This window comes from Paroedura picta, chromosome 1, assembly GCF_049243985.1.
Source record: "Paroedura picta isolate Pp20150507F chromosome 1, Ppicta_v3.0, whole genome shotgun sequence".
Taxonomy (NCBI): domain Eukaryota; kingdom Metazoa; phylum Chordata; class Lepidosauria; order Squamata; family Gekkonidae; genus Paroedura; species Paroedura picta.
Genome location: NC_135369.1, coordinates 176,644,336 through 176,672,140, shown reverse-complemented (window position 1 = coordinate 176,672,140; position 27,805 = coordinate 176,644,336). Strand labels below are relative to the sequence as shown.

General features: G+C 47.2%; 1 protein-coding gene and 1 long non-coding RNA gene across 7 annotated transcripts in view; one reads left to right on the top strand and one right to left on the bottom strand.

Annotated features, from left to right (window-relative positions):
- SHLD1 (shieldin complex subunit 1) overlaps nt 1-27,805 on the bottom strand; it is a 95,221-nt gene that overhangs the window by 20,418 nt on the left and 46,998 nt on the right. The gene's annotated exons all lie outside the window — the stretch shown is intronic.
- LOC143821137 (uncharacterized) lies at nt 1,291-10,864 on the top strand. The gene is made up of 3 exons (XR_013225711.1): nt 1,291-1,656; nt 4,463-4,569; nt 10,720-10,864. It is a non-coding gene; the product is annotated as an uncharacterized LOC143821137 (long non-coding RNA).

The following is a 27,805-nucleotide window of genomic DNA, read 5'->3' as shown; positions in this document are numbered from 1 at the left end:
TTTTTAAAAATGGTTAATTGAGACTTGGGTTGTCAGCTCCAGGTTGGGGAAACCCTGGAGACTTTGGAGGTGGAGCCTGCAGAGGGCAGAGTTCGGGGAGGGGAGGGTCTTCAATGGGGTATAATGCTATGTAATCCATTTTCTAAACAGCCATTTTAATTAATTAATTAATATACCACCCTCCCCCAGAGGCTCAGGGCAGTTTACATAAAAAAAGAATACAATACACGTAACATATAGATAACCATAACATTGATACTATTAACAATGATATTTGTAACAAAGGTAATTATATCAGTGCAAACAGGTCCAGGGGCAGAACACATTGATGGATTTCTGGGAAGGAGCAGGGGCCCTGCAGATGTTGTTGGTTATACCTGGTCTCAACCAAATGCCTGGAGGAAGAGCTCCCTTTTGCAGGCTCTGCGGAACTGTTTTAGCTCCGTCAGGGCCCTGATCTCCTCTGGGAGCTCATTCCACCAGGTAGGGGACAGGGAATGCTCTGGCCCTGGTCAAGGCCAAGCGGGCTTCTTTAGGGCCTAGTTGTTGGTAGAGTGTAAAGCTCTTTTTGGGGCATAGGCAGGGAGGCAGTCCCTCAGGTACACTGGGCTGACCAAGTATGGCCTTAAAGGTAATTATGAGAACCTTTAGCCTGAACTAGAATTCAACTGGCAACCACTGTAGTTGGTGGAGAATGGGCCGGATTTGGGACCTCCATGGTGTTGTTGTGAGGACCCTGGCTGTTGCGTTTTGGACCAGCTGTAGTTTCTGCGTCAAGGCTAAGGGAAGGCCTGCATACAGGGAGTTACAGAAATCCAGTCTAGAGGTGACTGTCGCATGAATCATTGTGGCTAGGTCTTTCAGCCATGCTACCTTTGTGACTTGGGCTTCCATTGTGACCTGGGCTTCTATTGTGAGGGAAGCATTTAGAATCATGTCCCAGTTCTTGGCGGAGTGAGCCATAGAGAGCTGCATACCATCCAGGGTGGGCAGACACGCTTCCTCACATGGGCCCTTCCTACCCAGCCACAGGACCTCCTTTTTGAAGGATTGAACTTCATATGTGCTTCAGCCACCTCATCAGTGAGATGGGTCTAGGACCAAAGCTTCTTCTATGAATGCCATTAATTGGTTTGCCCCTGTGGATGAGAGAACTACATCTTCTGCTCTGCAATGTGCTAGGGCTAGTTGATGCGAGCTGGTAATTGGGGATTCCCCACTGAGAGGAATAGAAGCCAATGTATGTCGACTGGACTTGTCTCGAGAGGTATGGTGTCTACCTGAAATCAGTCATGTCACAGAAAGGGTGGAAAGACTTGTAAAGCCCAAGGGCACATAACCCTTCCTGCTCATTCAGGTGGGAACAAATGATACTCCCAATTGCAGTGTAGAGCGTATGAAGCAAAACTACATGGCCTTGGGGGGAAAAGTGAAGGACTTGGGAGCACAGGTTGTATTTTCATCAGTCTGTCCTGTTAATGGCTGAGGCAAAGAAAAAATGCAGATAAACGACTTGCTACGTCAATGGTGTCATCAGGAAAGGTTTGGGTTTTTGGACCATGGATCACATTACCGTGATGAGGCTCTTTTATCAGAAGATGGTTTGCACCTCACGAATAAGGGGAATATATCTTTGCAAAGAGTCTTGCAGACCTGGTAAGTAGGGCTTTAAATTAACTCCAATGAGGGATCGAGACATATATTCAAAGCCTAGTTTGATGACAACACTTGCTACAGAATAATCATTGTTTTTCTATACTCTACAGCAGCGGTCCGCAACCTTTTCCAGGCTGCGGACCAGCGGTGATGGGGTGGGGGGAGAGGGCGGCCCGAGGTACCACACATGCACGGCAGCCCCGCGCAAACACGCATACGCAGAGCTGCTGTGCATGCACGTTTGTGCCCCCCAGCGAAGCACAAACACGCACGCATGGCAGTTATGCGCATGTGCACGTGTGCGAAACTGCCACGCGGGCGTGCTGGCAGCCACACCTCCGTCTTCCCCCCCCCTCTTGCAGCGAGAAGCTCGCTGGGCCACTAGCTAATCGAGCTTCTCGCTGCGGGGGGGGGGCAGGGAGAGGGAGGCGCAGCCCTGCGGCCCACTTTGAGGTTTTCGCGGCTTGGCAGCGGGCTGCGGGCCGCGGGCTGGGTGTTGATGACCCCTGCTCTACAGCACTCAGTTCACTGCTTGAAAATATTTCTCAGTCTAATATTTTAAAAGTAAGGAGGTGAAAGGGATATATGCACTCTGCCTCACTGATGCGAAAACAGTTTAATGTTTTTAATAATCTCACTCCCAATGAAAACGAACTGATGTGTTCAAATGTAGACATATGGATGAAAGCCACTTTTAATATTCGGAGCCAATTATCCAGAAAACAATTAAGAGAGACAAATAACACAATTTGGTTCTATCTTTTCTTGTTAAACATTTGCATTACACTTAATTTCTCAGTTATTAATGAGTAAAACTCAAAATGCAGTATTTCGGTCATTTTATAATGCTACAGTCATAACTGGAAAACTTGTAAAATCAGGACCATGAGCAACAAGGGCAAAGTATGATTTTCAGAAGCCTACCCAGGCTAAAGAGAAAACTCACTTTCGGTCCTGACATGCACAAAACTAACTTTTCGGTCAAAACCTGCTTCTTGTGATAACAACCAAAGAAGCACAGATAATTGTGGAGGCATCAAAGGACACAGCTTTTGATTAACCAGTCCTGCCTTAGAGCAGAGGCTTCTGGGTCCTTTACAAATGATAATTTAGAACAGTGGTTCTCAACCTGGGGGTCGGGATTGATTTGGGGGTGGAACGGCCCTCTCACAGGGGTCCTAGCATGTCATACACAATCTGCAACACTCCTGCAACATTCCCACAAAAATCGCTTTGTTGTAATGTAACGCTTTTCCGGGAAACCACAAAATTGGATTCCCCCTAAAAAAACCGCTAGACTCTTGAGAACAACCTGCAACACATCCGAAAAAGACATGTGCGTTCTCAATATAGCGGTAGCAAGCATGTCTCTTCCTAAGCTCTTGCACCCGAGCTTCTGACGTCGCGATCGCCATTTCCCCCCCTTACCCCTCCCATTTTATTTTTGAACCAATATGTGGATGACACCCAGCTCTACCTCCTAATGAACGGTCAGCCGGACTCCCCCTCCCCCCCCGGATACATTTTGCCAGTTGTTTGGAAGCAGAGGCTGAAGGGCTGAGGCAGAGTGGTCTGATACTCAACCCCTCCAAGACGGAGGTCCTGTGGCTGGGTAGAAGGGGGCATGATCAGGAAGCATGCCTCCCATGCCTGGATGGGGTGCAATTAACACTGGCACTGGTCGCCAGGAATTTGGCCATGGACTTTGATGCCTCCCTTTCTATGGAGGCTCAGGTCACAAAAGTAGCCAGAATGGTGTTTTTTCATCTGTGCCAAGCATGGCTACTAGCGCCCTACCTGTCCTCAGAACACCTGGCTACAGTGATTCTCACAACGGTCACTTTCAGATTAGACTTCTATAAATCGCTCTACATGGGCTTGCCCTTGGCTTTGATCCAGAAATTTCAGCTGATGCAAAATGCGGCTGCAAGGTTCCTCACTGGGACATCTTGGAAGGCCCATATTCAGTGGGTGCTGCATCATCTGCACTGGTTACCAGTCTGCTTCTGGGTCAAGTTTAAAGTACTGATTTTAACCTTTTAAGGCTATACGTGGCCTGGGGGACCACTTATTTGCGGGACCACTTATCTGTTTATGCCACCTGCAGGGCTCTCCGCTCTGTGGATATGAATCTACTGGTTGTCCCAGGCACCTAGGACATCCACCTGGCCTCGACCCGGGCCAGGACTTTTTCATCCACCTGGCCCCAACCTGGTGGATTGAGCTCCTGGAAGAGCTAAGGGTTCTGTTGGAGTTGTCAGTTTTCTGTAGCACTTGCAAGACAGAGCTTTTCCGGCAGGTGTGTGGGTGAGGCCAGGTCGGGGTCTTGGTGTCACCATGAGAGGATCTCTTAATGAGACTAGCTTAGGATCCTCACTCCCAGTATTCAAGCTACTGACCCGCATGCTAAACGGGGGTAAAATAGGGGATTGGTATTTTATTGTTCACCATCTTGGTTATGTATTAATGGGTATTTTTAGGGGGTTTTATTATGTTTTTACTGACTTTTGTAAACTGCCATGAGACATTTGAGAGCGGCGTTATATAAATATATATAAATAAAAAATAAATACAGATCTCAGTAATACCAGGTCTACTTCACATTATACACTGAAGTAGCCCTTTTATTTAGGAAAGCCCTTAATTCTGTCAGCTGAAATCTTATAAAGAACTTTTATTTGCACTGTGGTCGTTGTGAGGATAGGATAAGAAAAATGTATACAGATGGACAAAGGAAAACCCACAAAAAAAGAGGCTTACCAGATCTCGCAAAGTTCTATTTACTCCAGCATCCCGTTTTTCACAGCAACCTATCAGAAGACCACTAGCAGCTCATGAAGACAACAGATGTCACTTAACAGTTGGTTCCCCAGCTACAGGTATTCAGAAGTACACTGCCTCAGGACATGGAAGGTATGTTTTGCTCTTATAATGAGGGGCTAAGAGACCAGCCCAAGATCAACCAGCTGGCTGCATGTGGAGAAGTAGATAATCAAAGACCTACACCATATGACCTCCTCCCACCACCTACCTTGTTCTGTTTCTCCACCTGACAGTCTCTGCCCCTCCCCCTTACTCCTTAATCTAGTATTTTCTGTTTCTCTTCCCATCCTTTGGAGCCTGTTTGATGTAGCTGTTGAGAGCAACAAGTTTTAATCTGGAGAACCAGGTTTGATTCCCCACTCCTTCTCCACATGAAGTCAGCTGGGTGACTTGAGCCAGTCCCAGTTTCTCTCAGAGTTCTCTCAGCCTCAGCTACCTCACAGGGTATCTGTTGTGGGGAGAGGAAGGGAAGGAGATAGCAAGCTGTGAGGTATAAAAACAACTCTTCTTCCTTGGTGTATATACATATACACACAAACCAAGTCTTCCTTCAGTCTTGTACAACAATACTCCCATCTTATCTGAGCCAACTATGTGGGTTCTTTTAATATACACTCTTGTGAAGAAGAAGAAGAAGTGTTGGTTCTTATATGCCGCTTTTCCCTACCCGAAGGAGGCTCAAAGCGGCTTACAGTCGCCTTCCCCTTCCTCTCCCCACAACAGACACCCTGTGGGGTGGGTGAGGCTGAGAGATCCCTGAAATCACTGCCCGGTCAGAACAGTTTTATCAGTGCCGTGGCGAGCCCAAGGTCACCCAGCTGGTTGCATGTGGGGAGTGCAGAATCGAACCCGGCATGCCAGATTAGAAGTCCGCACTCCTAACCACTACATCAAACTGGCTCTCAGATATCAGATATATAACATACATAAACACACACATATAATTATGAATTACCATGTATATGTCGTCATTGGCCTAGTGAGAACATACTACACAAATCTGAAGAAAGGGGCTCAAGTCCTCAAAAACTCATGTTAAATTAAAATTGCTAGCTTCTAAGATGCCACATGACTAAATTTCTACATAATAGAAGGGAGGGTCAGTGCTGGAGTATCTGTATTCATGAACCATGGAACAACTTTAGTATTAAAAGAGGCCTCATCTCTTTTCCAGGGCAGAAAACACCAAATGAAGACTCATCCCCCCCCTTCCCCCAACGTTTATCCCAATAATGAGAAAGGGCTTCTGTGTTTTCTAACATAAACAGCCAAGGGGTAGGAAAGAAGGTGATTGAGAGAAATTACATTCTAGAGACAAGTAAATTATATTAGAAAGAGCAAGCTGCCCAGGAAAGAACACTTTAGGGTATGATGAACATCAAGACATGTTAAATTATCCTTTAAAAATCAGGCCATGTATTTTTTTTTAAGTAAGGTTTTTTTTAACTGACTTTACCATGGATGCAAACTAAAACTGGCCTATCGGTGTGTTTATGAAAGGTGATTTGTTATCGGCGCATGTACCAGTGTACACAACACTGTGACATGGCCTGAAATTTAATCTGCCCTAATAAAAACCCATCTGCACAGTGGTATTCTTATCGAAAATTTCAGATCTTGAAACAAGTCCTGCTCAGACAGAATGCTGCATTTAATTAACTTTCCTATCAGTTTGGGGGGGGGGAGGGGATGACGATTGCTGCCACATACCATACAGAGTACATTGCTAGGTTTCTAATAATGCTTCTCTATCTGAAATCAATTTAATTTCCTCTTCCCCACAGTTTGCTTAAAAATATTAAAGAAAACAGATGAACAGATTGCTGCCCAAAATGAAAGAAATCAAATTAAGTTGGCATTTTTATGTTTGAGAAGCTCTCTCTAAGTTTGTGCAACACGTTCGCCATGGCTTCTAAGCTGGGGGAGGATAAATTTCCATGGCCATGTTTTTCATGTGCTTGGCACATTGCATGTAGCTGATCACTGCATGTGCCTTTTAGGAGTGATCAATCACAGAAGGACAAGAGCCAAAGCTTACTCCACAACTTGTTTCCAAAACCAAACGCATGGAGGAAGAAGGGGCAGAAGGAGGAGGAAGACGTATAATTGTGAGGAGCATCAGGAATTGATGAGAACAGCTGGTTTTTTTGTACCCAGCTTTCTACTACCTAGAGCAGCTTACAATCGTCTCCCCTTCCTCTCCCCACAACGGACACCCTGTGAGGCAAGCATGGCTGTGACCGGCCCACCGTCACCAATCTGGCTGCTTGTGGAATAGAGAATCAAACACAGTTCTCCAGATTAGAGGCCATCGCTCTTAATGACTCCAGGGGTGGCCAAACTGTGGCTCTCCAGATGTCCATGGGAATTGTGGTCCACGGACATCTGGAGAGCCACCGTTTGGCCACCCCTGCAAGTTTCCACAAGTACCACAGAACAATTCACGAGCCAGTATGCAATGGTGTGGTGGAAAGTGCTCTCAAATTGTAGCAAATGTATGGCGGCCCATAAGGTTTTCAAGTGAAAAAGTGTTCAGAGGTGGTTTGCCATTGCCTTCCTCTGCCTAGCGACCCTGCTGTTCCTCGATGGTCTCCTGTATGCAATGGTGCCAGGGAAAACCCCACATGGACAAGCTAGAGCTCCCTCCACTGGTGCTGTACGTTGGACTGCCCTTGGTCCTCAGGCCAAGACTCAAAGTTCACTCATGTAGCGGGTTGCACACCCTGTCCCTTCACCCCCACCCCTTTGGGCTGTTTCGTTTTGGTAATAGGAGAAGACTTCCGAGGCATATTGGCTTCAGTGAAGTTTATTCGTTACTCTTATACTTCAGCATACATCAGGAGTAGTCAAATTGCGGCCCTCCAGATGTCCATGGACTACAGTTCCCATGAACCCCTGCCAGCATTGGCAGGGGCTCATGGGAATTGTAGTCCACGGACATCTGGAGGGCCGCAATTTGACTACCCCTGCCGTACACCAACGTTTCTCCCTCCTGCACTTCCTCTCTTGCCTCTAACTGCCCTTTCCCTAAAATTCCGCCCCCTCTCTGGCAGTCGTCCCTCAGCTTCTCTCCAAGGACTCACGCTCTGCTCCTGCAACAGAGTGGGGAGGGGTGTGTATTTCTTCCCTTTCCCTCCCACTCTCCAGAGTGGCCCCCGGCATCTTTCCTAAGTCCGGGAACGTCCCTATTTCTTCTCTCCTATCTTCTATGTCATCTCCAGTCTCTAGTCTTGCATTCGAAGTTGCACCTGCCGTTTTAGAGATTGCTCCTCCGCGGTTTGCGCCAGCGTGGCTCTGTCCCTCGTTCTGTTTTCCCACCCTTTCTCCTGCAGGCACCCACCTCCCCGGACAACTCACAACGATTTCAAGATTCACTAACAACAATTTGCAAATGGAAAGTGGGGCGTCAGGAGCCAGGAGTGGATGTTGAGGTGAAGAAAGCAGACATGGGGGTGAAAGGCAGGAAGAGGTGAATTTACATTATGGGATAAGTTAACAGAAGGATGTCCTGAGCAAAAGTGGGCCATTTTAATGTAAAAATGGGTGTAGGAGAAGCAACCACATGCACTTTTGAGAAATCTGAAACCAGTTGCCACTCTTTTGAAGACACATATACACAGAGAGAAAAGCTGGACATACTGGTTACTGACATCGGGGAGGAAAAGTCCCAGACTCTATAGCCCCTTCCAGATGAGCGGAAGAAATTGGTTTTTATACCCTGCTTTTCACTACCTGAAGGAGTCTCAAAGTGGCTTACCATCACCTTCCCTTCCTCTTCCCAGAACAGGCACCCTGTGAGGTGGGTGAGGTTAAGAGAGCTCTGAGAGAAACTGCTCTGTGAGAACAGCGCTAACAGGACTGTGACTAGCACAAGGTCTCCCAGCTGGCTGCAAGTGGAGAAGGCTGGAATCAAATCCAGCTCTCCAGATACCAAGCTCGCTCTTGAGCAGGAGAAGAAGGTATGCCTGAGTCACTCCGGAACCTAAGCACATTCACAGCTCACGCTGACTGGCTGCCCCGGGGGCTCACCACAGGGGATATGAGCACACAGATCTACAGGTTACTGGTTTTGCCCAAGCAACCCCCAGAATGATCTGCATCAGCAGTCAGCCACTCTGCAGGAAAAGGAGGGAGAGATTGCAAACCACCTTCCAATTGGCCTGTTTTGACACACCTGTATTTTTTCTGTCATGTTTTAAGAAAAAGAAAGGCAGGATATAAAAGTATGAAATCAACCAGGACAAAGAATTCATGATGCTGGAGAGGAGAGGGTGGCATTGTCGTCATACAGTAGACCAGGGATTCCTAATCAGGGGTCTGTGGACCCCCAAGGGTCTGCAGGAGCTCCGGGCGGGGAGGGGGGAATTCATGGCTTTCCCTGTCCCTGTCCTGCCTTAATGCAGTGGTCCTCAACCTTTTTTCGGCTGGGGACCGGCAGGGCAACTGACCCGCACGCACATCGCGCATGTGCGGCACTTTCGCGCATGCGCACCTGGAGCCGCTGGATGGCCTCCTGCAGAGAAGGCCCCTTCCCGGCGCCCTTCCTGCCTGGGCCCGTCGCGAACAGCTTGCCCAGCAGCCCCGACATGGCCGGGCCGGGAGCCGAGCAGCTCTTGACAGCCCTCCCAGGGAGACGACAGACTGGCTGCCCAGGTCCGCGACCGCCCCCTCCCTCAAGGAGCCGCCGCAAAGGTGTCTGAAGGGGCGGGTTTCGGCCTCCTCTCCGCCACCAGCCTGGCCCCCGCGGGCTGCGCGGGAGGTGTCTCTCCCCGCCACCCGCCCCGGCAAGGTCAAGCGAGGGAAGCCCCTCCCGGGAGGGCCCAGCCGAAAAGGGCTCACAGCCCGCCGGGGCGGGGGACGCGGCAGCCCCGGGGCCTTCGGGCTGCGCGAGGGGCCTGCCCGGCGGAGGCAGCGGGAGGGGGCTGCGGGGGCCGCCCTTCCGTCCCTCCCTCTCTCTCGCTTCCCGGGTGTGCGGGCAGGCAGGCACGCCCGGGTGGGCGTGTCCGCGGGCGCTCTCGCTGGCTTGCCCTCGGCGGCGGCCCAGGCATGAGGGCAGCCTCCGCTCCGCCCGGCTCACCTCTCCGCTGCCCACCTCGGCGCCGCAGGCCGCCCGGAACCGGCGCAGGTTGATGCCGATGTCGGCCGAAACCCAGAGCGCCGCGTCGAAGCCCGGCGCCACCCCCGCAGCGGCGCTGGCAGTGGGGGGGCGGCGGCACTGGGAGCCGAGCATGGAGCAGCGGCAGGGGCGCGGCCGAGGCGAGAGGTGGAGGACGAAGGAGCCCGGAGGCAGGCAAGGCAGCGGCCCCCTCGGGCTGGGCTCCCGCCAAAGGCCCCGTTCCTCCGGCAACCCCTCCCGGACACCCCGATTCCCTCTCCCCCCCCCGCAGTAAGAAGCTTCCGGGGCCGCAAGCTTGCGGCCTGGGAGGTTTTTTACTGCGGGGGGGGGGGGCGGGGAGAGGGAACCGCGGCCCGGCGCCAAGGCCTTCGCGGCCCAGCACCGGGCCGCCGACCACAGGTTGGGGACCACTGCCTTAATGGACTCAGCCACAAGCTAGGGAGCTGTTTCCATAGCTTCCCCCACACACTCCGAACATGAGTGAGCTCTCACAGGATTTCTATTCCCGGGAGAGGGCTGGGCCTGCATGCCAAATCCCACCTTAAACCACCTCTTCTCTCCCCGCCCCCCAAGTCCTTCTTGAGCATGCTTATTAACAAAGGTGCAGATGTCACTTCTGGTGACCTATCACTTTTGTGGGCGTGGCAGGGAGACATGGCCAGCTGACATCACTTCTGGGGCTTCTTGAAGCCTGCAAAATTACTTCAAGGGCTCCTCCACAGTCACAAGGTTGAAAAAGGCTGCAGTAGACAGACACTTGCAATCTGCAGATTCACTTTCCAGTTACGTGATCGGGTCTCCAGCCTGCTCACACCACATCACCAGCACAATCATTGTACCCTTTTGTGGGAAATGGCACTGCTTTGCTACTGAGCTGTGAGAAGACAGGATCTCAGCTGTCATTCCTGTCCTTCCGTAACGGAGGCTTCTGCGATACTCTAATGCAGGGCTAGTCAAACTGCGGCCCTCCAGATGTCCATGGACTACAATTCCCAGAAGTCCCTGCCAGCAAATGCTCTAATGGCTTTAGCTGGATTTCCAAACCAGACACAGCCCTATCTTTTTGAATGCAGGTCTGCAATCCTTCCCCAAGGAAGCAAACCATGATCTTTTCTCACCCACAGCTTCTCTAAGGTCAAGTGACATGATACACCCAGCATGAGTGAGCAGAATATGATAGGACCTGCAGGTAGGTGTACATCAGGGGAACTCACCTCAGAAAGCATTTCTTCACTTGGTGCAGCAAAGAGGAAGAAAAGCTGGTTTCTTTATACCAGTGGTCCCCAACCTTTTTATCACCGGGGACCACTCAACGCCGGGGACCACTCACCGGGGACCACTCAACGCCTTTTACTGAGGCCCAGTGGGGGGGTAGTTTACTCCTCTACTCTCAACCACTGCCCTAACGCTCTCTGATCGCTATGGTAATGTTTAAACATCCCTTCAAAATAAGATACAGACACGCCACAACAATGAAGTGTGTTGTAGTGGGCTGGGGGGGATGAAGTAAAGGGCTGGGGGGGGGGGAGAAGGCGTCCTTCGGGGCCCACCACCAATTAGTCGAAGGACCGCATGTGGTCCGCGGCCCACAGGTTGGGGATCGCTGCTTTATACCCTTTTTTACTACCAGAAGGCTTAAAGGGGGTTACAATCGCCTAGCCTTCCTCTCCCCTCAACAGACACCCTGTGAGGTAGGTGGGGCTGAGAGACCTCAGAGAACTATAACTCTGAGAGAACTGTGACTGGAAGGAGTGCGCAGTTTCTCTCCCACCCAGCTTTCACAAGTGGAGGGAGGTTAGCCCCTTTTCTCTGGTTCTCTGTGCTCTATGAAGGACATGTGTGTCTATCAGTCAAGAAGAGGGCATGAGGAGAAACAGATGTTCCACTCAAAGAGATATTCAACAAACTGGCAACTTCAATTTTAATGTATCTGAAGAAGTCTGTGTGCACACAAAAGTTTATACCTTGATTAAAACTTTGTTGGTCTTCAACTTTGTCAGTCTTCACTGGGCGAACTTTGCTGCTTCAGACCAAGCATGGGACTGTTAAAATGTTGATGTTGTTAAACACTGTTCTCTCTGTTACTACTGTTAGTCATTTGACATGGTAACCGAGTTATAGTGTATTGTTCCTTGTTCCCCCATGTTCCATGCAAGCCGCCCTGAGCCACAAAGGAGAGTGGTATATAAATATAATAAATAAATCAATCAAATAAACAATTTTTTTCTTAGCCAGCCCTGTCACACAGAAAACAGATTACCAGATAAGTGAAATAACACTTTCACTATTTCAGGAAACACTATAAGACCAAACTATTCAAGGAAACATTAGGAAATATAGTGCTTGCACTTGAATGCTCACGCCTTAAATAAATCTTTGTTGGTCTTAAAGCTGCCACTGAACTCTGATTTTGTTATCTAACTAGATGTCATCTGTCGTTTGCTTATAGCAGCAAATGGGTTTTGTTCACCATTTTTGTATTTGTAATACTGCTTTTAGCGTTTCAAAAATTGTAAGCCATTTTCATCCTGCATAAAGTAGAAAAGTGGAGTAGAAATATTTTGCATACATATTTTAAAAAGATAGATGTCAGGATTTTCTTATCCAGCTCTCTCTAGCACACAGTAACACTCCGACTTAGCCTTTAAAAAATTGGTCTGCCTTAATTCTGTATGCTCTTTTCTGACAGCTGAATCATCTTTTAATTAAGGCTATAGGAGGGGGCTGGTTATTAATCCTAGGGATTACCCAGCCTAGCACTCTAAAAAACAGTGATTGTCATTTTGTGGGGATTGCAGCTATGAGAATTTAGGCTATAAATTCTCTTGGTCTTGCTCCAATTCAGCATTTCAGCATAAAGTAGCATTCTCATTTCATCAAAAAAATAACCCCCACCCCTCTGGGGGGGGGGAACCCTTTGCTCTGAAATTGCAGGCCAGTGTGCTCCCATTACTTGGAGCTGGCTCTGAATGATGAGAATATTTCTTTGCTTAATAAGAGATGCAGAAAATAAAGCTGCTATATAAGCCGCCAAATATCTGGTGGTGGTTATAGTGCAGCATATTTAAACAGCCACCTGCCCGGTTCATCTTACCTGATTGTATGTTCCTGTGCATGATAATGGTCAAAGGAAAAGCAATTGGACTGGACTGCTCACCTGCTAATGGTGCAAAGGAATCAATTGAGGAATGTTGAACAATACCCAATCCGCATCTCAGAGGATAAGGCAAAAAGAGGCAAAGTTTTCATGAGTAACTATGAAAATTAAATCACTGTACAGATGCACAGACACTCACTTTGGGATGAATGAATAAGAGAAAGGAGATAACAGGAGGCCACAGCAGCCAGACCCACCTCTATTTACTTGAGAGTAGCCTTTGGACAAAACTACCCTCAATCACTTCACATGGATGGGGAAAATGGAGGATCCTGTATTGTACATACAAGAAGCCTGCATGGACATTTGCACATTGATTCTGCATTAACTGTACCCGTGAACATGAGGCTATCAAGGGTGGCACCACGACCCCCATCACCTCCCTCCTAGATATTCACTTGTCCCCAAATGAACACCTGACACAGTTCTGGTCACATCTAAGAAAGATTGTTGGTGGGTGAATAAACTAGGTCCTTCGTAGGGCAGATGCTCTGCTAAGCCCGTTAAAGAAGGGTGGACCTCGTTTGAGTCCAACAAAAGGCTGTCTTCACCCAACACAAAAGGAAACAAAAATCAACATGATAACAGTGTGCCAGGCAGAATTGCTGTAGAAAATAACACTTTAAAAAGCCCAATGTGTTGAACTCATTGACAAGGGAAATCTTAAGCCTTGTTTTTTACAAGATGAAGTCTGCAAACCAGGCAAAAATAGTTTTTAATATAAAGTTGAAAGCTAAAATGTTACTAAATTATCCAGCCCTACGTACTTCCAAGTTTCTACCATACAAGCGAGAGGTAATGGCTCACGCAGTGGTCCCCAACCTTTTTATCACCGGGGACCGGTCGACGCTTGACAATTTTACTGAGGCCCGAGGGGGGGTAGTCTTTTGCCGAGGGATATCGCTCCACTGCCTAAACCCCTGCTCTGGTTGCTTTCCTGCTGGCACCCCTGACTTTCTGCCGCTCACTGGGGGCGCTGCCAGCAGCAGTTGCGCAGTGCCACGCCAAGGGGGAGCCCCAGCCATGGTGGCTGCTGGAGACCACCAAAGGTGAGCTGGCAGCAGAGTGGCAGAGCAGCCCCCAAGGCAGCAGCCGGGGAGGAGGAGGAGGAGGAGGAGCCGCGGCCTGGTACCCCCTGATCTTCGGACCGGTACTGGTCTCCGGACCAGGGGTTGGGGACCACTGGTCTAACAGACTGATGCCCAAAGTATAATGCACTGTAAAAACAGAAGGGGAAGAGGATGTGCTTAAGTACTATATATAAAGCAAAGCAAAAGCATGAACACACAAACACCAAGGAATCCAAGGAGACAGCAGTTCATGGTAGGGAATGGGTGAGAAATGCTAGCTGACTAACACTTGTCAAGGCTTCAACAGCCCCACAGCAATAATTAGAAAGAAAAAATAAAGATGAAGAGTTTGCAGCTCCCTTTTCTTTGCAGCTCATCAAATCTAGGGGTCACTGGAAATGTCCCCTTTTGAGGAAGGTAAACTGGGATGTCAGCAATGTTCTTCTGCGCTTTACCCTGAGAGTTAAATGTAGTGGGGCCGGGCATTACTATTCATTTAAAAGGAATACAGAGGGTAAGGACAGCTCGACAGCTCTGCTACCTGCTCTCATAAGAGCAATAACCTGCACAAAGCTTATGATTGCTTGTCTTAGCCTCCTCTCGCCTACTAGACCTTGGCTGGGTCCTTATGCAAATCAGGATTTTACAAGCACTAATTATGTCTGAACAGGAACATACAGGAGGAAGATGAATCGGGTTCCTGACAAAACTGGTCGTGATAACTGGACTGTGAGTAAGTGCAACGGCTCCCATTCTCACATAGGGTTGCCAACTTGCAGTTGGGGTCTACAGTTTCCCCAAAATTACAACTTTTCTCCAGGCTACAGAAATCAGTTCCCCTGCAGAAAATGGCTGTAGGGAGGGGAGGTTGTGTGACTTTATACCCTGCTGAGGACCTTCCCAAAAGCTGCCCTCTTCTAAAATCCCCAGGCATTTCCCTACCTGGAGTTGGAAGTCATACGTCCCACAACATTCAGCTTCTATGGTTCTCTAGGGCGGTTACTGTTGCAACATTAGCATAGTGTTGTGGAAACCCAGACCTGTGATAACCCATTTAACTACCATGTTGCTATTGGCAACACCACTACGGGCATCTGAAGCTGCACTTTGGGCAGGGCATAGGGATCTGTGTCGGTATCAAAAAAGATGGCCCTAGTCTGTGGTGGAATGGACTTGCCCGAAGTTTGGTTGGCCTGCCTCATACATAAGTAAGTGGCAGTCGACCAGAGGTGGAAATAAATTGGCTGCATGTGATTCAGAAATATAGTTGCCAGGGGCAACCAACATATTTTATTATCAACATTTACCATCACTGCCTGTAGCTACGTATAATGAGTCCAAGGTATGTTTAAGGCTGCATACAGAGATACCTTCCAACAAGACTAGGTGGATGTTTTCTTTCTGTGGGAGGAACATCTGTTTCTCCTCATGCCCTCTTCTCGACTGACACACAACTCCAAAGTAGCCATTTTCTCCAGATTGTGTAGTCTAGAGATCAATTATAATAGCGATCCCCAACCTGTGGGCCACGGACCACATATGGTCCTTCGACTAATTGGAGGTGGGTCCCGAAGGACACCTTCCCCGCCCCCGGCCTTTTACTTCATCCCCCCCAGCCCTTTACAACACACTTCATTGTTGTGGCGTGTCTGTATCTTATTTTGAAGGGATGTTTAAACATGACCATAGCGATCAGAGAGCGCTAGGGCAGTGGTTGAGAGTAGAGGAGTAAACTACCCCCCCCCCCCACTGGGCCTCAGTAAAAGGTGTTGAGTGGTCCCCGGCGTTGAATGGTCCCCGGTGATAAAAAGGTTGGGGACCACTGAATTATAAGACCAAGATACCTCCAGGCCCCACCTGATGGTCGCCAACCCTTATGTAGAGCAGACTTCAAACTACTTGCTGCTCTAGGTTCTGAATAGGATCCAGACTTGTAGATTTTTTGGGTAGTTGTCTCAGGCTTTGGGCATATTCCTCCAATGAAATCTTTGTTCTCTGTCTTTTTCTGGTTAAGCCAGGTTTGTTTTAGCCCAGGGGTGGCTAAACTGGCTCTCCAGATGTCCGTGGATTACAATTCCCATGAATCCTTGCCAGCATGCTGGTAAGGGCTCATGGGAATTGTAGCCCACAGATATCTGGAGAGCCATAGTTTGGCTACTCCTGTTGTAGCCTGTCAGTTGGATATATAGTAAAAGGACGTGATTGTCAGCAATATCGGCTAGGAAAAATATTGGGATATTGGGAACTTACAAGGATAATTTTGACAATTATAGGAGGAAACAACCACTTATGAAAATTCAACATTGAAAATGGCACAAATCTAGTGTCCGTTTTGGTTGCATCATTAATTATTGAAATAGAGATAAGACACATTTTGATGTTTGATACAATATCTTATTGATGTGTACCGTATAAATATACTGTATATGGATTTTGATAGCCTTGGACAGGTTCACTTTTTTTCTGTTGGTACTTAACAGTAGTGCAGCTGGTGTTTTCCCACCTTGGCCAAGCCAAGCTACCACCACCCTACTTGACCTCGGAACACCTAGCCACAGTCCTCCACGAGGCAATCACCTCTAGACTGGACTCCTGTAACATGCTGTATGTGGGCCTGCCAATATCCTTGATCCAGAAACTCCAGAATATGTTGGCCAGGGTTCTTATGAAAACACTGTGGAGAGCACATATTTGACTGGTGCTCCAACAGTTGCATCAGCTCCCAACTGAATTCCATGTAAAATTTTTGGTACTTACACACAAGGCCATACTTAGTCCGGGCCTACTGTATCTGAGAGACCACCTCTGTACCTACATGCACACACAGACACATCCCAAGGAGCACTGTGCTCTCTGCAAACACCAACCAATATGTGGTCCCTGGCCCCAAGGACCTCAACCAAGGCTACAACATTTTCAGTTCTGGCCCCCAGATGGTGGAATGAGCTCTCAGAATACATCCAGGCCTTGTTGGAGTTAACATAGTTTGGCAGGGCCTGTAAGATGGAGCTCTCCCAGCAGGCTTTTGGGTGAGGCTGATAATATCGTGGGCCCCACATCTTGCCCCACCTACTATAACTAGATCATAGTTGCCTTGGGCAGAAGGCAAAATGGTTCTACAAAATGTGCTGCTGAGATTTTAAATTGAATGTTGCCCTGAGCTGGTCCACTGGGAGGGCAGTATAGAAATTAAATAAATACAATACAATACATATAGGAAGAGATCCCACACAGATCATGAACAGGAATACAAGTAGGAACCAAATAAGATTATGAAGGAATTACCACCACGATCACTTCTTCCTCCTCCTCCATCATCATCATCATCCTGACAAAGTGTGGTTGCACACAAAAGCTTATACTTTGTTGACCTTATTTATTGGATTTCTATGCTGCCACTCCTGGACCATCTGGCTCGTAGTGGTTTACAAGTATAATAGTAAAACACTAAAACCCCGTGAGACGGAGAGCCACACCAGCTTGCTGACAAGATACAAAATACAGAAAAGGAAGGATAAAAATTAGCATAGATAGCGACAGTAACTACCTTTGTAGACCCTTACTCTTCACCTCATTTATTCCCAGTTGTGTATTTAAACCAGTGGTTCTCAACCTTCCTAATGCCGCGACCCTTTAATACAGTTCCTCATGTTGTGGTGACTCCCAGCCATAAAATTATTCATTTTATTCATTCATTTATTCAATTTATATGCCGCCTTCCCTGCAAGCTGGCTCAGGGCGGTGTACAATATGAAAACAGAGCAATTGTAGAAGTTAAAAATTAGTTACATTTTTAATTCTGCAAGTGTTCTTTCACAGAAATTAAACCGAAACTGACCAATGGCGTGAAGATCCATTGTTCATGATTGTATATAAATTGTGTTTTTTCCCCCTGGGTTTCTTAGTTCAGTTCTGCCAGTCTTGTCTCGCTCTTTTCCGCTGCTCCAGACAGACAAACGCTCTATCTCGATCTACCCCGCAGGGCTGTTGGGTTGATGGTGCTCGCCCTGGCCAAGCTGCTTACCCTGCCACGACCCCTGTGAAAAGGTCATTCAACCCCTAAAGGGATCCCCATCCCCAGGTTGAGAACTATTGATTTAAACAGATGTAAACCAGCAGGACCATGATTGGCCGAGGGGGTGGTGTCCAAATTTCACAAGGATGGGGGAGGACCTGCTCTTATTAACCAGGTATTCGGCCCAGCCTCAACCAAAAGCCTGACGGAAGAGCTCCATCTTGCAGGCCCTGTGGAAGCCAGAAAGTTCTGACAGGGTCTTCAGCTCACCTGGGAGCCCATTCCACCAGGTGGGGGCCAGGACCGAAAATGCCCTGGCCCTCATCGAGGCCAAGTGCACTTCCCTCAAAGATGCCACTGAACTTGAGCTAAACTACTTATGCAATTCAACTGCAATATCAGATTTAAAATAATACCATCTTAAAGCTGCAGCATAGGACCCTCTCTGTTTGGTTTTTAACAAGCTGAAACGGCTAAGCCATATTAGCACATCTACCTCATTTTTCTCTCCAGACTCTACCAAGGCAATCCATCCGTGTAAGACTACAATGGAAGGCCGCAGGGGGCAGCGTTGTTAGTCAGAAAACAAATCTGACATCTTTGCAGGAGTTGACAACTAAATCTAATACTAATTGAGCCACATCAGCAAAGTGGCAAAACCTCATGAATAACAATGTCGTAGTGTCTGTAGAACAGTGGAAAGAAGGATTTCAGTCATGGTTCAAAGATATTTGAGTGGCAAAAAAACAATGTTTGCTGCTTTTTTCAACAGGGCACCCCTGTTTAAGTTTTATTTAATGGAGAATAAGCCTAAAGAGAATAACCACCAAATCACCCTCTGGTAATAAAAGAGCCTCTTGTGGCGCAGGGTGGTAAGGCAGCAGACATGCTGTCTGAAGCTCTGCCCATGAGGCTGGGAGTTTGATCCCAGCAGCCGACTCAAGGTTGACTCAGCCTTCCATCCTTCCGAGGTCGGTAAAATGAGTACCCAGCTTGCTGGGGGGATAAACGGTAATGACTGGGGAAGGCACTGGGAAACCACCCCGTATTGAGTCTGCCATGAAAACGCTACAGGACGTCACCCAGTGCTTGCACAGGGGATACCTTTACCTTTTTAATAAAGACAAAACAAGCACAGCATAGAACAAACCAGTGCCGTGGGTCAGCCAAATCTTAGAAATGTCAAGGACTCCTCAGAGGAGGAAGGGGCCAGCATTGCCAGACCAGAGGCAGCAGAAGGCAACAAAGAAGAGGAGGTAAAAGCATGCCAAGAGCATGTACAGTCACCTTCACCCCACAACTCTGATCTAGCAGATGAAAGCCAGAAGCCTATTTCCAGCCCTCCAGGATCACCTGCACCACTAGAAAGGTGAAGCACAGGTTTAGAGCAGAGCTGCAAGTTAAAAGAAGTGCTTGCCTTATGGCAAGACATCAGCTATCTCCTGAAAGTGATGATGAGTTTTGCAGGATTAAGTCTGAGCAGCTGGCATTTAACTATAAAGCCTCTTGAGGGTTGCTGAGGATGCAATGTAAGACGTAGGCTGACATCTTACTTGAATCCTGAAAGCCTTGATTTTTTAGATTGGACCATCATGTTTGCCTAACCTCTGGAATCCTGAACCTTGGACTGAAATGACTTTGTATCTTGTCTCCTCCCTCAGCTTTGGTTACAGTGAGGTTGCTGCAATTGGATACTCACAACTGGCAAGACCATTTCACACAGCCTCTGCCACAACCTAGGGTAAATGAAATAGAATAGAATACTAGAATGAATAAGAATTAGAAAAGAGGTGGAAAGAAAGGAGAAAAGATAAGAAAGACATATCTCTACCTCTCAATGACCCATGCTTGGATAAAAAATTAAATAAGCTCAGCGTTTTCCACACAGGACAGAAAACCATGCCACTTAAGGAGTAGTATCTCCTCCCAGCTCAAATTCAAATCCACGCCCAGGAAAGTATTACACAAAAATCCTTGCATCAGATCCTAAAGCAGACTTCCAGACTGGAATGGGCTGGAACTGAACCATACAACCTCAGCAGAACACCTGAAAAACCCCTGCTTTGTGTTGAAGAACAGAGGAAGTACAGAAGCCAGGATCAAAGGATGCTCCTTGGTGGAGGCAATTTCCTGATCTACCACCGCTTCCCAACAATTAAGTGCAGAAAAGCCCAGGGCATAACTCTGATTTTGTAATGCTGCACTTGCTGTGGAAGGAAAGATGCTTTTTAAGAGAGGTCAATCCTCTCAGCCTCTCTGCCATCCCAAGCTTTACTCAACTTGCTTGGGGAATGACCCCAGTAAGTGGCTCCTAAAACAACAATTAAAACGCTTATTAAATCCTATCAATCATTATAAGCACATAGATGAAAAGAAGCACACAAGGAGGAGATGAGGAAGAAAGATAGGTCTTAACTTCAGCTGATGCAACCAATAACTCATGGGAGGTGAAGCACGGCAGTAAAAGGATTGTGTTTTGTTTCAATCATATCTCTGCCTTGAATTTGTCCGATGATTCTAACCCTCAGGATGTTGGATGAAGGACTTGCAGCCTGAACTGTCCTAATTAGAGATGCCACTTGTGCAGCGTTCTAAGACCTGGCAGCCAACAGGTGGCCTTATATAATTTCAGCTTTCAAGACCTGGTCAGACAGTCTACTTTCCACTCTTCCTGCCTCCAGAGCAGGGATCCCCAACCTGAGCCTGTGGAATTTTAAGACAGAGTAGTGCGCACCATCACAAAATGGCTGCTGGATGGGTGAAGCAAGCAACAAAATGGGTGCCAAGGAAGCAGACGCCAAGCACAAATCATTCAGAGGTTCCCTACCAACCTTCCTCCTGCTCCAGTGAGGTGGGGCAAATCCAGGAGGCTGGCTGCTTGCTTTGGAGGAGGAAATAACCACCGGGAAACATGCTGCCATGGAGACTGTGAATGCCATGTCCTGGATCATCATGGAATAAGAACCCAAAAGGAAAGCTATGCTAAGCCACTTTCATGCATCTGAGGACCTAGTAGATTAAAAACTTATTCTACATTAAATCTTTTAACCTTTGAAGTTGTCATAGGACTCTGTTGTGCTGGATGGACCCCGATATTTGCCTTTGCGCGAAGGCGGAAATCACTTCTGCCAAAGAGCTCACACCTAAGAATAAACAAGCTGTCAAGGGCCACAGGATAATGGCTCAGTCTGGGCCCAGATCCTGCTGTCAATTCGGCTACTGACTGCCAGTGAACCAGAGCACACTTCAAGACAGCATCAGGACAGCGTCACAATGCTTTCCTGTTGAGCACTCACTGCCACTACAAGCCCAGAGCAGCTTGGGGACAACACACAGGGATGTGCTCCAAGTTTTCATTGGTTCCCCTCATCCTGGCCCTTCACCACTCCCCCCCCCCCCCCCCCGCTGCCGGAGAGCTTAGTGCCAGCTTTTAAAATTCACTAACGATTATATTGCAATAGTGTTATGACGTTGTATAAGTGACTGATTAAAAAACCCTGTCAAAACACTCGATGGTGGTGGTGATGGGGAGGGGGAGAGAATGGAATGGATGGCTGTGAAGGAAAACTGAGGGGGAAATTGTGCTTATGTGGGTGGAGAAGTACAAAAATCCTCATGTTCTGGCCAAGCCGTTTCAATGACAGACTTTCCAGAAAGATTGTACCAAAATAGGGGAAAGACAACAATGAAGCAGGGGAAAACCCCAAAAGGTGGGTGATGTCATGAACCCCTGTTTCCTGACCCATAGTTTATGTCTCCTTTGATGTTCTCCTTATTTCTTTGTGCTCCCAGATCTCCAGTGGCACCTTCCTGGGCCCGCTCAAAAGTGCCCCTCCCATCCACCTCTTGCATTTCAAAGCATCCTCCCGCGTTCCCTCCCTCATCTTCTCTCGCAAGGATGGCCTTGCTGGGAGCTCAGACTAAATACCAGATGGCCGGATGGGCTGTTTTGGCACCTTGTAGATCAGAGAACACTGTATTGCCCTTTCTGTGTGAATCGGTGTTCCTGCCAAACGCAGCCCCTGGCCCCCTACCCCACGCCAAGGTTTGTTTGTTTGTTTGTTTATTTATTTAGCTTTTATGCCACCCTTCCTTACAGCTCTGGGCGGTTTACATGAAACATTTTGGAACATTTACATAGAACACTATCAATATCTATAATCAATATAACAACATAACAATAACATAATAATAACTAGAACAGTATTTCAACAACAATAACTTTGACACTCCCTTGGTAGGTTCAACCTCTCAGTCGGGGGAGGGGGAACAGAACCTGTAGATGTTATGGGTCATTCGGCCTCAAGCAAAGATAAGCTATGTAACCCCTTTCCCTAGCGTCTTTGTCAAGAATCCTATAAGCTTATGTGAAATGCTGATCTTTGTCCTGATTCTCCAAATAAAACTTCTACTTAAAGCTTCAGCCAGAAGCTTAAGAGTGATGTCTGTTGTGAGAATCTGCTGGGTCTCAACCGCTTGGTTCCTGACAGGTGATGGAATAACCACGTCCTGTGAATGTTCTACAAAGAACCACAATAAAATCAGAGTTCAGTAGCACCTTTAAGAGCAGCAAAGATTTATTCAAGGCGTGAGCTTTCGAGTGCAAGCGCTCTTCCTCAGACTAACCTTCTGCTTAGTCTGAGAAAGAGTGCTTGCACTCGAAAGCTCACGCCTTGAATAAATCTTTGTTGGTCTTAAAGGTGCTACTGGACTCTGATTTTATTGTGCTACTTCAGACCAACATGGCTACTCATTTGAATCTACAAAGAACCAAAAGCCAAAAACCTTCCGCTTGAGAGTTAAGACAGAAAAAAGGGGTCTGTGTGGAATGTTTCACAACCATGGCAGCCAAGACTCTTTGGCCAATTGTGAAGTCACTGTAGAACAGAGACGTAAACATCACTTTGTCAGGCTGGGCCTTATGTGCTGTAAAACGTAATGCCGGGTACCAGAGATGTAAACTTTATAAAGGACACAGTTAAGGATATTTTTTTAAACTGTTAGTACAAACAGACTTAAAACATTAATGCTCTTACGGTATTTTCCTCAACAGTCTTAGATAGCTGATACCTCGTGCTCTGAATTACTACATCAAAATCTGGAGTCAACAGCTGTGCTGCAGCAATCCTGAGCATGTTGTTTAGGTGTGTCTGTAAGCTGACAGTATACTTAAGATCTACTGATACTTATTACAGAGAAGAGCTGTTCACAGAAATATATTGTGCCGAACACAGACAGAAATGTAGAGGAAAGAGCCTTAAGTTCGGGGTAATTCAAACCCCCAAATTGGTAAAATTAATTAATACCAACTTGATCAAGCTTATCCTTTAGTACTGTACCACACTGCTTCCCCACTTACTTGCAATATGAGGCCTACTTTCATTGGTAGGTTGGGGGGTGATCTGAATGTCACATTTTGTTGAACGTCGCATTTTGTTGACTCACAACTTATTTTATTTATTTATTATATTTATATACTACCCTCCCCGGAGGCTCAGGGTGGTTTACATATATAAAACATATAAACCACTGGTCCCCAACCTTTTTATCACTGGGGACCGGTCAACGCTTGACAATTTTACTGAGGCCCGGGGGGGGGGGGTAGTCTTTTGCCAAGGGACGTTGCTGCCGCCTGAGCCCCTGTTCCACTTGCTTTCCCGCCGATGCCCCTGACTTCCTGCCGCCTGCTGGGGGGTGCTGCCAGCAGCAGCTACGCAGTGCCATGCAGAGGGGGAGCCCCAGCCATGGCGGCCGCCGGAGAGCACCAAAAGTGAGCTGGCGGTAGAGTGGCAGGGCAGCCCCCGAGGCAGCAGCCAGGGAGGAGGACGAGGAAGAGCTATAGTCCAGTACCGACTGATTCACGGACCAGTACCGGCCCCAGACCGGGGGTTGGGGACCACTGTCATAAAACACCTTGGCCTCTTCCGCTAGCCACGGTAATAAGTATATTACAGAGCAATAACTTTTTCCCAGGTAATTCACATTGGGGACCACTGATATAAACAATGCATGAAACAATACATAACATATAAATAACCAGAATAATAATACTAATAACTGAGAGTTGTAACAGTGCAAACAGTGTATACAATGCAAACAGTACAACTGTGCAAATAGGCCCAGAGCGCATTGATGGAGTTCTGGGAGGGAGGGAGCAGGGGCCCTGCAGATGCTGTTGGTTATGCCTGGTCTCAACCAAATGCCTGGCAGAAGAGCTCCTTTTTACAGGCCCTGCGGAACTGTTTTAGGTCTGTCAGGGCCCTGATCTCCTCTGGGAGCTCGTTCCACCAGGTGGGGGCCAGGACAGAGAATGCTCTGGCCCTGATCGAGGCCAGGCGGACATCTGTAGGGCCAGGGACCATTAGCTGGTTGGTGGTGGTGGAGGATAGAGCTTTTTGAGGGGCATAGGCAGGGAGGTGGTCCCTCAGGTACACTGGGCCCTGACCATGTATGGCCTTGAAGGTAATTACCAGAACCTTTAGCCTGATCCGGAATTCAACTGGCAACCACTGCAGTTGGAGGAGAATGGGCCGGATGTGGGACCTCCACGGTGTTGCTGTGAGGATCCTGGCCGCTGCATTTTGGACCAGCTGTAGCTTCCAGGTCAAGGCTAAGGGCAGGCCTGCGTAGAGCGAATTCCATAAATAGAGGTGACCATCGCATGGATCACTGTGGCTAGGTGTTCCGGGGCCAGGTAGGGCGCTAGTAGCTTAGCTTGGCAGAGATGGTAAAATGCCAGCCACACTACCTTTGTGATCTGGGCTTCCATTGTGACCTGAGCTTCCATTGTGAAGGAAAGCATCCAGAATCACACCCAGATGGTGCTGGCAGGGGCTCATGGGAACTGCAATTCATGGACATCTGGAGAGTCACAGTTTGGCCACCCCTGGGTGATTAGAGTGTCATGCTCAAGTCTGGGGGACCCATCTTCAAATCCCCACTCTGCCATCAAGGGATGCTGGGTGACCTTGGACCAGTCACATGCTCACAGCCTAACCTATCTTGAAGGGCTGTTGTGAGTCTAATATGGAGGAGAGGAGAATACTGGTAGCAGCCTTGGATACCTACTGGGGGAAACGGTGTGGTATAAATGAGGTTAAGAATTAAATTAATGGAAAAGAAGGAATCTTTTATTTCTCTTAGCCCTCAAGAAAGCCTCAACATGAGCCCAAAAAAGCAGGTGCTAACGGCTTAGAGTTTGCATGCATCCCCCGACATACACATTATCCACAAGACTCTGAACTGATTTTGCCTTGGAAATATTACAATGAACCATAAGGCTTCTTTGTATTTATACAGTATGATTCTCGGCACGGTTGAGCTTTAAGGATTAGAATTTAATTTCCTGTTTTGCTTCTGTTCTCAATATATTTCCACTCTGGCCTCCAGCGACATAGCAAGCTCGGTCTTGACAGAAAGATATCGCTCTTAAAAAAGGAACACACATCAGAATCAATGAGATTTCTGACAACAGCCCCCTGTAAGAACATCCGCTGCTGCAGATTCTAATCTTACAAACTATTTTCAGGACTTTGGGCTAATATTGAATGTAGTAGCTTGATTAATATTTTTTCTTTATATACTTACATTTACTTGGGGGACGGATGTTATAATTCTGTTGTGTTTTTTTAATCAATAGGTTCTGCAGCCAGACCACGGAAGGCCAGAAGCCAGTTCTTCAAATTTCCTTTGCAGTTTGGCTGTTGGGTTTTCTGGGAACTCAGATTTGTGATAACCCAACGAGGCATACTCAGAAAGGGTGGAAGTAATAAACACTGAGAGACCAGAAGGCAGCGGGGAAAGGGTGAAAAGGTTTTCCGACAAGAGATGTACATTTTCCTCTCCAGCCGAAAAGCGTGATATCATAGTCTGTTGCATCAGGACTACAGGAACCATATACTCATTTTACACCAGATGATTAAAGCCCAAAATGCCAAGACATTCCTTTATGTAGACAGAATCTAAAAAATCCCAGGCGATAACGCAGGGCTTTGCTTTCCAGAATCAAATGTACTTTCAAGAAGGTGATGGGAATTAAATGGAGGGATTGAAACCCAACCCTGTGATGCTCAACCACAACTGGAACATCTTCCTGCATAAAGGAATAAGAGCATACTAACCATCTGCAGGGACAGCTTGTAACAGCGTTCCATATCAGTAAGATTTGAACTTCCGGCCTTTTAAACTTTATTCCGTAGTACTGTTCATTTGGCTCTAGGTGAAACTCTGGAAATACAGTTCAGGGGCTATCAAATGACTTCTTTAGAATAGTGTTGGTCGTACGGTTGACCCACAATAAGATTCATAATAAGACTCTTTGTTCTGTGGATATGAATCTGCTGGTTGTCCCGGGCCCGAGACATCCGCCTGGCTTTTTCAGCTCTGGCCCCAGCCTGGTGGAATGAGCTCCCAGCAGAGCTAAGGGCCCTGACAGAACTCTCTGGGTTCTGCAAGGCCTGTAAAATGGAGCTCTTTTGCCAGACATTTGGTTGAGGCCAGGATGGGGAATTGGAGTTGCCACCTCCTGATCCCACCCCACTTTCTAAGACCAGGCTCCTGGCTCCCAGCATTTTTGGATACCAGCATAGGCCCAGGGGCTGACCAACATGGCTGAGTATTAAGGGGTTTTTGAGGAGGCCAGAGACTCAGATCATGGTGCCATCTGTCTGTTTGCTGTATGGGGGCTTTCATGTTGTAATTTTACTGTTTTACCACCACAAGACAGTGCTCCTGTGAGTGGCAGTATATACAATAAAATATAAATAAATAAGTTCCTGTGTTAACAACTCAAGTTTCTAATCCTCACTGTTAGAAAATGACTTCTCCACATAATTGAAATCTGAGATAACAGTTGCTTAAAATCTCTACTGGCAATGTCGCATACAGACGTAACCAAAAGCACATCACCACCTGTGAGAGAAGCTACAAGTGGGGTTGTTAATTAATATTTATAACCCATTTTTCTTCCCTACAGGGACCCAGAGCGGTTTGCAATGCTGTTCTAACCTCCTCTATTTCATCCCCACAACCATCCCGTGAAGTGGGTTAAGCTGAGAGGGGGAAACAGACTGGCCCAAGTCATCCTATGAGCTTCCCCAGCAGAGTGGGGATTTCAACCTGGGTCTCCTAGATCCTAGACTGACGTTCTGGCCACTGCATCCTGCTGGAAAAGGGGCCAAGCAACTACAGCACCAGGGTCTGAACACACAACTTCTCCATTTACTGTTAAGAATCAGACTGACAGAACTCTACACAGAGTAAGCAATACATCCTCTATAATAAACTATACCACACTGCTCTCACAATGCCTGGGTATCTTTCTTTCTTTCTTATTTATTTATTTATTTATTTATTTATTTATTTATTTATTTATTTATTTATTTATTTATTATATTTCTATACCGCCCTCCCCGGAGGCTCAGGGCGGTTTACATTAAACTTATAAACAATACATGGAACAGTCCTTTACAATCCTCAAATTAAAAAAAATACAAAATACAGCGCCCAATACAAGAAAATGTCTGCATGTTAGACCTCTTTTAAAACATTTGCAAATAAAATGACCTTAAAAATATCTTTAAAATGATGCCACTCTCATCCTCAGGGACCTCATTCCACGAGGTAGGAGCTGGAACATGCTCCAATAGTTGCTGTCCGCCTCCTGTGAATGTGACCAGTGAATCTGACATTTGGGAGAACCACCTTCTCCAAGTGGTAATGGAGCAAAGTTTAGAAGGATTAAAGGCCTCACATCCTTCTCAGGGTTCAGAGATGGTACCTGATCAAACCCTAGTGATCTTAGAGCTAAGGGCATGAAATTAATCTGCAACAGGGCCAATACTGGGGAGAAAAAGAAAGGAAAAAACACAGATACATAATCATGTAGGTATGTGGGGAATATAGTAACGGAAGGATTTAGGTAGAGAACAGGTCCACAGTACTGACCATGTCTGGGACAGAAAAGGATG